This window comes from Alosa pseudoharengus, unplaced genomic scaffold, assembly GCF_046254945.1.
Source record: "Alosa pseudoharengus isolate Yale_2024_CS ecotype anadromous, Long Island Sound unplaced genomic scaffold, YU_APseudo_1.1 YU_APseudo_1.1_scf_20, whole genome shotgun sequence".
NCBI classification, from domain to species: domain Eukaryota; kingdom Metazoa; phylum Chordata; class Actinopteri; order Clupeiformes; family Clupeidae; genus Alosa; species Alosa pseudoharengus.
Window position 1 is genome coordinate 32,689,858 of NW_027468664.1, and position 8,184 is coordinate 32,698,041.

At 43.0% G+C, this 8,184-nt stretch overlaps 1 protein-coding gene across 1 annotated transcript in view; it reads right to left on the minus strand.

Moving 5' to 3' along the window:
* LOC143136425 (NXPE family member 3-like) overlaps positions 1 to 5,641 on the minus strand; it is a 51,121-nt gene extending 45,480 nt beyond the window's left edge. Inside the window, exon 1 of the mRNA XM_076297133.1 lies at positions 5,458 to 5,641. The gene's annotated coding sequence lies outside the window, so the exon portion shown is untranslated. The remainder of the gene's footprint in view (positions 1 to 5,457) is intronic.
* Between the last annotated feature and the right edge of the window lie 2,543 nt (positions 5,642 to 8,184).

The window sequence follows — 8,184 nt, forward strand, 5'->3', positions numbered from 1 at the left end:
TAAACATCAGGCTGTATGACCTTCCTGCTGGTACACAGGCCTAAGGCACAGTTATGTACAATAATATGAACCTCTCCCTGTTGTATACTACACACAGAAGTAACATATGAACACATCAGAATACAGTAAGAATACCCCAGAATTCTACAATAGGCTTTCCTACTAACACAAGGGAAGCTTATTTTTAGTCAAAAGTGAGATATACTTCCCTCCCAGGCAAGGGTCCTATATACATCCTGGCAATACTGCAGTTCTTTGTAGCTTAAATAGCCTACTAAAGCCTTCATACTGACTTTTGGTGATAATTTGCAAATGTAACCTATAATAATCTACACAGATGGCTATTCTGATTCTGTGTATTATTATAGGCTACATTTGCAAATGCAACAAACTTATTTAAGTTTGCCATTAAACCATTAAATCACAGCACTGGCTATTACCAGCATAAATGTTAATGTTACCGTTAATGTGGGCAAAATTATCATACCTCCCTCATCCTCCTCACTGTTCCTCTCCCTCTGTTCAGGAAGAATTTTCTGATGTCCATCTCTGAATAGTCAGAAGGCTGTGTTTAGTTTTACAGTAGGACAGCTTCACAAACAGTATAGGCTACTTTTACAGGAGTCTCTAGTCTACAGAGACTATACAGAGACGTATAAATCCTTATTAATTGTCCGCATGTGTGCATGCAGCCTACGCATGGTGTGAGTGTGTGTGTGAGGGAGAGAGCACAAGCTGGTAAACTGTTGCTAAATTTAGGCTACAATGACGCTAAGCATTGAAAAACAGATGCTAGTTATGTTATGTTACCCTAACACTCTCTAACAGCGATCAACTTGTAATTTTTTCTGTCAAACAAGTTGTGAATTTGTTGTAACATTAAACAGGGGACGACTTACTCTATGCTCAAAGTGATTCCACAATCCACAGTGTATGTGTGTGCAGTACAACGAAACACTCGGAAGAATCATGTGAACGATTTTCATTGGTTGTTGCGTTCAATCTTATAGCTACAGAGGTGCTATTTCCTGATTGGCTATTATGGCCCCTTTCTTTATTCCTTGGTTTTTTTTTTATTATTGGCTGGTAAGTGACAGACTCGAGCCATGATTAAAGCAGGCACGGAGATGCGCTCATGAATGCCGTTTCCAGCTAGAGCCGCGCTAGAATTTTACTGGGGCACTGGAGACTTTTACTAAGGCACGTGCCCCAGTGATTAAGGTCTAGTGACGCCCCTGCACCTCCCTCCTAAGCATAGCCTACTGGCCCTAGGGCTGCAGCATAGTCAGGGTCACCTTACTAGTTTGTCTGGTGCCTGCCTAACCTTATTTGCGTTTTCTGCCTCCATTTTTGTATTTTCTATCCTCCGTTCATGTTCTTGTCTGTTCTTGCTACCAGATTTGTTGACAGACTTCCCCCCCACTAGTTTAGCCTAACAAGAACAGAATCTCTTGATCTCACGTGTTGACTCTTGCCGATGAGCCAACGTTGCCTTCTCCCCACGGGAGAGGGGGACTTTTGATAAAATAAATAAATAAATAAAAACTCCTTATCAGCTAATAGGGAAATTACCAGAAGCAACATGCAGGGTATCTTTACTATGCTAAGTAAGACACAATTAGCAATTAATGCAGAATCAGTACAGACAACATTTATTTTCTGGGCCCCCTCCGGACCGACCGTCCCGGTGCGGTTGCGCACGTTGCTACCCCTCCAGAACTGGCCCTGCAGACACCTGCATTAAAACATTTAACTAACAATAGACATGGCCATAGATTACGCATAAAACATTTCACTATGTTTTTATAAATATAAATTACATTTTGTAAACCTATCCGATCAGATTTCCAGCTTAGTGCATTAGCCGACAGTGCGTGGAGGCAGTGGTTCTCAAACTGCCATGGTCACTGGGTGTGCTTGAGTGTGTAATAGTCAGGTGTGTTTGGTGTTGGTAAGCACTAAGCCCCGAGAGGCTACACCGATTTCAGAACAGCTGAGGGGCGTTGCACGACGCATGTAACCTATGGCATCTCGGGGCTTGCTTAAATGTACACAGCGGTCAGATTTTGTAAAAGTCTGCTAGGGAAATTCTTGCTTTCGGTGTTCTTTCTCACAAAAGCATAAAATGACTGTGATCAACTAGCTGACTACGATTGAGCACTCTCCTTCACCAACCTGTGGCACGCTATACGGGCGTCCTCATCGGCTCATACAGCAACATTGTGACAACCAACCCCGGTCTCCCCCTAACCCAAATCATGTGTCCCGGCAGAGATCAGTGTCAAGCTCTGTGCTCCAACGCTATTAAAATAAGAATTTTAAGGGGAATCATTTGATTATTAATTATATCAACCTACCAAGAGAAACTGCAGCCCGACTGTCAAAATCACACAACTCTTGATCTGAGTATACGTCATCGCTAAAACAATAAAGGCAAGTCAGTCAAAAATGCAGTTCGTCTCTCACGTTTAAAAGTAACTATATACAGGTATAATTGAGCAAAACATACTTTATGATCTGAATAAGATTATTGTGTTTCACACATGATAAAGGATTTAGTCTAATGCTAAATGAATAACCTTAAAAAGAACTAGGCTACTCACGCCTTGAAAGTTTTGAGATGCGCTGGCCGAAAAAGTCAGTCCACCACCGAGAGTAAAATTAAATGTCGCGTTCAACGTGCATCCTTTAACATAACTGAACAACAACAGTCACTGAGGTGAAAACAGGGTGCAACTCGTAGCCTTCACAGTGAGCAATTGACACACACCTCCCCAGGGGCGATTCTAGACCTAGAGCTTTGCTGGGGCACAGGCCCCCAACTCCCAATACATAAAAAAAAAAATAATAATAACTGTGCGCGCAATATGAATAAATGGCTAGCCTGATTTGGACCATCACATATCTCCCCTAGGTCACAGACATCCTCCTCCATACTCTGAATAGTTTTACGCCTAGCCCCCATCATGTCCTCATCCGTTTCTTGCCTGTCTCTCCTCCTCCTCCTGCCTGGTATTGGACTGCCCAGCCTGTGCTCTTTCTCCCCTCTCTTCGACCTTCTCCTCCTCCTCCTCCTCCAGCACTCTCTCCCTCAATTGTTGTAGCAGCCACTATCCAGCAACATCCAAACACATAGGCATAAGTAGGCCTATACTCACATGCATTAATTTGTGACAACCAGTGTACAAAACCCAGCCCTGGCCAGATGGAGATACTAGCCCGAATAGGCAGACATGCTGTCTCCCTCGGCCCATGTTATCACTGATGTTCCTCGGATGTTCCTAAACATCAGGCTGTATGACCTTCCTGCTGGTACACAGGCCTAAGGCACAGTTATGTACAATAATATGAACCTCTCCCTGTTGTATACTACACACAGAAGTAACATATGAACACATCAGAATACAGTAAGAATACCCCAGAATTCTACAATAGGCTTTCCTACTAACACAAGGGAAGCTTATTTTTAGTCAAAAGTGAGATATACTTCCCTCCCAGGCAAGGGTCCTATATACATCCTGGCAATACTGCAGTTCTTTGTAGCTTAAATAGCCTACTAAAGCCTTCATACTGACTTTTGGTGATAATTTGCAAATGTAACCTATAATAATCTACACAGATGGCTATTCTGATTCTGTGTATTATTATAGGCTACATTTGCAAATGCAACAAACTTATTTAAGTTTGCCATTAAACCATTAAATCACAGCACTGGCTATTACCAGCATAAATGTTAATGTTACCGTTAATGTGGGCAAAATTATCATACCTCCCTCATCCTCCTCACTGTTCCTCTCCCTCTGTTCAGGAAGAATTTTCTGATGTCCATCTCTGAATAGTCAGAAGGCTGTGTTTAGTTTTACAGTAGGACAGCTTCACAAACAGTATAGGCTACTTTTACAGGAGTCTCTAGTCTACAGAGACTATACAGAGACGTATAAATCCTTATTAATTGTCCGCATGTGTGCATGCAGCCTACGCATGGTGTGAGTGTGTGTGTGAGGGAGAGAGCACAAGCTGGTAAACTGTTGCTAAATTTAGGCTACAATGACGCTAAGCATTGAAAAACAGATGCTAGTTATGTTATGTTACCCTAACACTCTCTAACAGCGATCAACTTGTAATTTTTTCTGTCAAACAAGTTGTGAATTTGTTGTAACATTAAACAGGGGACGACTTACTCTATGCTCAAAGTGATTCCACAATCCACAGTGTATGTGTGTGCAGTACAACGAAACACTCGGAAGAATCATGTGAACGATTTTCATTGGTTGTTGCGTTCAATCTTATAGCTACAGAGGTGCTATTTCCTGATTGGCTATTATGGCCCCTTTCTTTATTCCTTGGTTTTTTTTTTATTATTGGCTGGTAAGTGACAGACTCGAGCCATGATTAAAGCAGGCACGGAGATGCGCTCATGAATGCCGTTTCCAGCTAGAGCCGCGCTAGAATTTTACTGGGGCACTGGAGACTTTTACTAAGGCACGTGCCCCAGTGATTAAGGTCTAGTGACGCCCCTGCACCTCCCTCCTAAGCATAGCCTACTGGCCCTAGGGCTGCAGCATAGTCAGGGTCACCTTACTAGTTTGTCTGGTGCCTGCCTAACCTTATTTGCGTTTTCTGCCTCCATTTTTGTATTTTCTATCCTCCGTTCATGTTCTTGTCTGTTCTTGCTACCAGATTTGTTGACAGACTTCCCCCCCACTAGTTTAGCCTAACAAGAACAGAATCTCTTGATCTCACGTGTTGACTCTTGCCGATGAGCCAACGTTGCCTTCTCCCCACGGGAGAGGGGGACTTTTGATAAAATAAATAAATAAATAAAAACTCCTTATCAGCTAATAGGGAAATTACCAGAAGCAACATGCAGGGTATCTTTACTATGCTAAGTAAGACACAATTAGCAATTAATGCAGAATCAGTACAGACAACATTTATTTTCTGGGCCCCCTCCGGACCGACCGTCCCGGTGCGGTTGCGCACGTTGCTACCCCTCCAGAACTGGCCCTGCAGACACCTGCATTAAAACATTTAACTAACAATAGACATGGCCATAGATTACGCATAAAACATTTCACTATGTTTTTATAAATATAAATTACATTTTGTAAACCTATCCGATCAGATTTCCAGCTTAGTGCATTAGCCGACAGTGCGTGGAGGCAGTGGTTCTCAAACTGCCATGGTCACTGGGTGTGCTTGAGTGTGTAATAGTCAGGTGTGTTTGGTGTTGGTAAGCACTAAGCCCCGAGAGGCTACACCGATTTCAGAACAGCTGAGGGGCGTTGCACGACGCATGTAACCTATGGCATCTCGGGGCTTGCTTAAATGTACACAGCGGTCAGATTTTGTAAAAGTCTGCTAGGGAAATTCTTGCTTTCGGTGTTCTTTCTCACAAAAGCATAAAATGACTGTGATCAACTAGCTGACTACGATTGAGCACTCTCCTTCACCAACCTGTGGCACGCTATACGGGCGTCCTCATCGGCTCATACAGCAACAGTCCTCCACTGCTGTCTTCCTCCTCATAGCCTTGAGCTGAACTAAAAAGCGCATGATATTGCTGTTTGAATACATTCCCTGTACTGCGACTGCAGTTCCTTTCATTTGAAAAATGTTCATTATATCCATAACAACAAGTCTTTCTTCAGTAATTTTAAGCTACCACCAGAGCGCATGAAAATTGCGCGCATCTGATTTGTTTCAGCACAATCTGCTTTCATTTTGCGATCTCGTTGTTGTTTAGGCTCTTATACGCGCGTAGCCCGTCGCTTATCAGTAGTTAGTTACTGATTTGTGTGTGTGTGTGTGGGGGGGGGGGGGGGGGGGGGGGGGATCTAGAGCGAGCAATCAAGAGCGCGCATGCGAGACCGAGACTTCAAATCGCTTGTGTGCATCTGAGTGTAGCGCGCACAGGACAGAGAGAGAGTGGTGCGTGTGTGGCTGAGCACATCCAAGACAAAGAGCATCCTGATTGGCCTGTTCCGCTATGCTATATCAACCAATCCGTTTTCAGTGTAGGCAGGCTTCATCTCTTTTCTCCGAAACTTCAGTATCCGTTTTCAGTGTAGGCAGGCTTTCGTCTCTTTTCTCCTAAACTTCAGTTCAGTAGCCTATATCAAGGAATAGGAGCGCCATGGCAGAGTCAGTGCCCCCCAAAAAGGAAAATGTAACACCCATTTCAAAGTGTAGGCTACCCTTGTCTCATAAGAGTGAAAAATAATGATAGGCCTAGGCCATGCACGCTGCACTGTTTGTAACAGTGACTTTAGCATTGCCTATGGTGGGTTAAATGATTGGAAAAGACATTTTGAGGTGAGTTTAACAAGTGTCAATACTATTAAGGCCTATACTAGATGGCTATTTGCCAATGCTACATGAAAAGACCAAAATCTACATATTTTATTTTCGCAATTTCTATCTATAGAATTCCTTATTTGGTGTACTGACGAGGCATCATTGAACAAACATATTAGTCTGTATTTCAGTAGGCCTATCTAAAGTAGGCTAAAGTTGTTTTTTTTTTTTTTTTTTGGGGGGGGGGGTCCTTTCAATGGAGACATAAGCTGATACACTGACAGTTCAAACCAGAAATCTTTAGGAATTATGTTTACAGTGTTTCGCTAACAACACAACATGTCAAAAGGGTTAAAAACTCGATTTTTGCCGGAGAGGGTAATCGTTTAATCGTTTCCGTATGCTTCACCGGGATGTATGCTGTCAATCATCAGGTTCGTCTAACTTTTCGCCCTCTGTGCGAGTCCTTCCTGATTGTTGCGAAATCATCAGGGTCTCCCTCCTGTTTTGCCTGTTTGTTTGTCTTTATTGATTTATGCGTCATTGTCAGTGTCCTTGCTGTCATTTCGTTGTGTATTTTAGCTTATTATTTAGAAATATCGGTGTGACTCCTTTCTTATTGTGTACCCTTCCTTAGTCTCTATGGCTTATCTGTTTGTGACTTGTTTCGCAACTTACTTTGTGTGTGCTTCCAGTAAACAGTTTATATCTGAGTGGGTATTGTGTGTGTGCTTCCACTAAAGAGTTAACCTGTGTGGGTTGTGGTGGTTGCTGTGTCCTATGTGGTCCTGACCCCCCTCTCCTCTGGAAGTCCTCCCCCCCTCCTGTCCTATTATTTACACTGTAAAATGTCATTTGTTGACTTTACTTTAAAAAAGTTAGGGAACTGATTGCCTTTCCAAGTAAAGTAGATCATTAATTTTAAGTTGTTAAAGCCAAAAATAACTGTTTAGACAACTCATGTCATTGCAGTAAACTTAAGTATAGAAAATGATGGTGGGTTTGCTGGGTTACAATTGATTCCACTGTTGCGAAGCCTGCTGTGGGCCTCCTCGACAATTACTCCGAGTAGCTTAGTTATCGCAAATAATGACGCAAAGTTTCATGCCAACTCTCACGCATTGGCCGTGAGACACACGCATTTGATTAGTTTCACACACTCACACGCCACACCCCCGATTTCTCACGCTCAACCCGGTCGGTCAGATGCATAGGTCAGATGCCTGAAAAATTAGTTTAGCCTATCTATAGATCTACCTGTTGAGCCACGGTTATGCTTTCAGAGACGGTGAGAGGGTTCAAGAGCACCCCCTATCTGTGGAATTTTCTAAATTTTCTCTCATTTGCGATGCTACTTCAGAAGCCGTCCCAGGCGCATAGACCTCTCCAGAATATATCCCGCCTCCTAGCTTCCGTATCCATCCAACTTCCGGTCGTGGATTGTCTATGGGAAATAACATGGCGTTTTGAAAGATCGTACCTGTCAAACTCTGTAGGTGACAAAGTAGAAAAAGCTGCTGGGCAGATTGGCCTACACACTTCTGCCATCTAGTTTCCACTGGATTTTTTGATTTTCGGTGCCGTTTAAGAAATATAGTCTATAGTATATTACTTAAACGGCACCAACAATCAAAAAATCCAGTGGAAACTATATGGCAGAAGTGTGTAGGCCAATCTGCCCACCAGCTTTTTCAACTTCGCTACCTACAGATGTTTTACCGGTATGATATTTCGAAACGCCATGTTATTTCTCATAGACAATCCACGCCCGGAAGTTGGATGGATACGGAAGTTACGGAGGCGGGACTTATTCTGGAGAGGTCAATTCCCCCCGCATTTCCCCGGCTTCAGGTACAGTGTAAAAAATGAATCCTGGTGCCACGGAAA